Source organism: Saccostrea cucullata, unplaced genomic scaffold (assembly GCF_032062105.1).
Source record: "Saccostrea cucullata isolate Sc308-1 unplaced genomic scaffold, CSIRO_AGI_Scuc_v1 ctg1062, whole genome shotgun sequence".
Lineage (NCBI taxonomy): Eukaryota > Metazoa > Mollusca > Bivalvia > Ostreida > Ostreidae > Saccostrea > Saccostrea cuccullata.
Genome location: NW_026933960.1, coordinates 17,779 through 21,731, shown reverse-complemented (window position 1 = coordinate 21,731; position 3,953 = coordinate 17,779). Strand labels below are relative to the sequence as shown.

The following is a 3,953-nucleotide window of genomic DNA, read 5'->3' as shown; positions in this document are numbered from 1 at the left end:
AGCAACAGCAAAAGGATCGGTCAGAGACACCACCTTTCTCTTACTTGGGTATCAAGATCTGCAACTTACTGCCAGCAAAGCTCTTTCAGACCACCCTTATATTGTTCCCCAAGTATTTCCACAATAGATGTCCATGCACTAATTATTCACTGTGAAAAATACAATAACCAAAAAAATCTTTTATATCATTTGGTTATGTCAATTCAAATTAAGGAAAAGGTATCACAATTACACAAAGCAGCTTAAATTTGTTTCCAATACATGCCCATTTCTGTTTCAACTGCTAGGTATATTGCTTGATGATTGTAAATTAATTAACATATCCTCATTAAATCAACTTTACATTGGAATGCCAGACATTTTAATAGTGATTTTTTTAACTTTGCCTTAAAATATCAAGGATGAGCTATGAAACATGCACATATTAAAGTCCTTTATAAACATATGTACAAGTATCGTAACAATTTTTTAAGCCTTAATTACAATTCCATTTTAATGGAAAAGATTCTCGTCATAAGCTCTCTTACTTCAAAAGGAAGGAAACAAATCAATATTTTACTCTTGCAATTCTCATTACTCTTGCAATAATAATTGTAATATTTATTAAAATCACAATTGCCCCCTTTTTTACTCAGAAATGTCTCTACCTCATTTGTCTATTCTATTTTTACATCTATGACTCACTAAGTCACTGACAGAGAAGCCTCACTCGCCCACAAGCAACAGCAAAAGGATCGGTCAGAGACTCCACCTTTCTCTTACTTGGGTATCAAGATCTGCAACTTACTGCCAGCAAAACTTTTTCAGACTACCCTTGATTGTCTTATTTTTTTCCACAATAATGTCCATGCACTTATATTCAAGTCAGACTTGTACATATATGTAATATATAAATCAAGATAAAAGTGTATGTGATTGCATACTACACAATAAATCAATAAATGTTTAAACAATAAAAAAAAAACATAACAGTTTTAATCTATAATCAAGCATCATAGAAAACTTTCACTGTCAAAAAATTGCAACACTAAGTATATTTTCTTAACTAATATTGAATGTGTCAATTAAAATAAGTTTAAAAAAGCATCAAATTTGTGCAAAACAGTAGCAACTCAGATATTTTTCATCTCTAATAGCCGATCTCTGTTCAATTACTACGTCCATAGGTTTGACTCTTTTAGATTCTTTATTTGTCCTAGTTCTTCTTATGCTCTGCCTTTTAGAGTGCTTTGATTTGAGAGTGGCACTTTTGGTGTCCTGTTCTTTGAAGACTTTCTCACAATCATCAGAAGGCCACGTCAGTTTTCTAATTTCATAGATGGTATCATCACAAGAATCATTTTTTGTACTATGAAGACGCAATCAATATTTAAATCTGCTTCTTCCTGGTTTTTCTTCTCTTCTTGCCAAGAGGTTTTCAGCTCTGGAGAAGCACATCTAGCTCCTAATTTCTACAACAAACATAAAAATAGTACCCATTTGCCTATACATACATATTATATGTGTGCTTCTGTATTTATGCAATTGCATATATTAAATAGTACACAAAATCTGAGTTGTATGTAAAATTATCAATTGACCTAGAGGAAACACAGCTCAATTTTAAGTAATTAAAAAAATTACAGAAGACCACAAAAGACTATGCCATTTTTTCAAGTCTGGGTTATAAAGCCAGATACTTAGCTATAATTTCAGGCCAGTGAGCTACAGTTGAAGCTAGTGTTGATAAACATGTAAATTGGGGTCTAATGATTTTTTTGCTATCTTCCTTTTTGAGCATATTACCACTATGTTTACCTGCTTGAAATTGAACATGTTGAAGTGCTCTTTTCTCTGTTCCTTCACAATAATTCTTTCATTTAGCAGCAAGATACAATGAATAAGGAAAAAAGCTGTAACAAACAAAATATGAAAAATTAATAACAGGTATGGCTCTCCCTACAAAGAATATATAAAAAAGGAGAAAAAATATACAAACAGGGTGTACTTATGACTAACATGACTAATAAATAAGCAAGAAAATAGCATTTTACACAATGAAAAAGATTATATTTGTCATTTAGTTAAGTGAATTACATAAAAAAAATATATAGATATGTATAGATCAAATTTATAAGACGACAAAATATGACATGAAACATGCATAATGGTACCGTAGTCCGAGCACATGGGATTTGAAGATTTACAAAGTTTACGAAAATGCAAAGAATAGCATTTACAGCATTTAACATATAAAGACATACATATCTATAGTTTCATCCCAGCAACCCACAGATTTTGTGGAAGTACATGTAAATTGGGGATTGGTGACTTTTTGTCTTTTTTTGAGCAATTAAAGAATGTATTTTACCTGCTTGACCTTGAATATGTTGAGATGCGCATTCCTTTTCTTCGTGTTCCTCCACGACATTTTATTCAATTTAGCAGAAAGATACTGTTGATTAAAAAAAATATGAACAATTAAAAACAGATATGGCATTTCGTAGAAAAAATATACAAACAGATGTATTTATGATTAGAGCAAGAAGATAAGATTCATACAATAAAATCCTTAAATGGTGGCAATCTCATACACAATAAGTTGTACAACAAATGATTAGTTCCTACCTCATACTGGGTAACCAAATATCTGGTCAAGTCACTTTCAGAAGAAAGGCTCAGCAAGTTCAATGTTGATCATTTCCATAGGACTTCAAACTTTTCTGGCACAATATCTGAAAGAACAGATGTATCTTGCATGGTTTTTTGTTCAAACTAGGATTAATTCTGATGAATGTAATAAAAATTTTAAAAGTTTATAGATGACAGACGGATACCAGACACAGATCAGAAAACTCGCTCTAGTCTTAAAATGGCTCAGGTGAGCTAAAAAAAATCAATTCATGTGATTTTATTGATCTTATCAGAAAATTTAATAAGAAATCTTACCTTTGTGTTAATCTTCACACTACTTTTGTCATTTCTTGTGATCATTTAGATTCCTGTAAATAATAAATGCATAATTGTGCATCATAGAATATGATAGCTATTTTTAATAATCATGCTTAAGTATTTAACGTAAGAAAACTTATGCATAGCTCAGAATCCATTGCTTTTTGTATTTTTAGGATAAGGAACTAAGAATATAGGCCTAAAATTCGTTTTGTTTACTTGGTATATATAGCATTTCAAGTTATTGCAGTGTTTTTATAGTCTTATGCTAAAAGATACAAGTTAATAAAAACATTGTTAGGCTATTTGTGTTAATTGAAAATTAGAGCTGCATGGTTCTCACCATTTTCACAAGCTGTCCACATAGCCGGCGCTGTGGGGAATCGCCTCAGGCAGTCGCACAATCCGCTATTTCACAAGCTGTCCACATAGCCGGCGCTGTGGGGAATCGTCTCAGGCAGTCGCACAATCCGCTAGTGCTGAATATGATTTTGAGTAAGAAATAAATATCTATTTTATTACATTGTACAACATACTCTGTAAATGCTGAACAGAGGAACACTAAAATTCTGGAACCAATCCCAAACGAGGAAATTCTGGTTAAAATCCATCTTTATGAGAGAATCAGAAAGATGTTTAAAAGTGTTAAATAATAATTACAAAATTTAAATAGCGCTTGCCCAAACGTTTTTACTGCCAGACATTTTATGTGTAGTGCCCAGAACAGTAATATTATCAGTAACAGAAGCAATTATTCATTCAAGGACACATGATAACATTTCGTACATTGCAACTTGTTCCTACCGCTATACCGGGTCGTAATTGTCTTCATCTTCTGTTAAAACAGAAATTCCATCCAAAGTTTATCATGCTTCTTCTTTTCGTGTAACTCTCTTTCAACCTTTGTCCCATACAACATCATGATGAAGTTCAACATGGCTGCTCGGAACACTCCAAAAAATTGAATTTCGGCGCGGTGTGTTGTTTTTAAATTAATTACTTTTCGATCCCGACTTCGATCC

At 32.3% G+C, this 3,953-nt stretch overlaps 1 long non-coding RNA gene across 1 annotated transcript; it reads right to left on the bottom strand.

Annotated features, from left to right (window-relative positions):
* Nucleotides 1-574: 574 nt before the first annotated feature.
* Nucleotides 575-2,458, bottom strand: LOC134239692 (uncharacterized). The gene is made up of 3 exons (XR_009986269.1): nucleotides 2,351-2,458; nucleotides 1,798-1,892; nucleotides 575-1,451 (listed from the first exon to the last, which is right to left on the bottom strand). It is a non-coding gene; the product is annotated as an uncharacterized LOC134239692 (long non-coding RNA).
* Nucleotides 2,459-3,953: the final 1,495 nt, after the last annotated feature.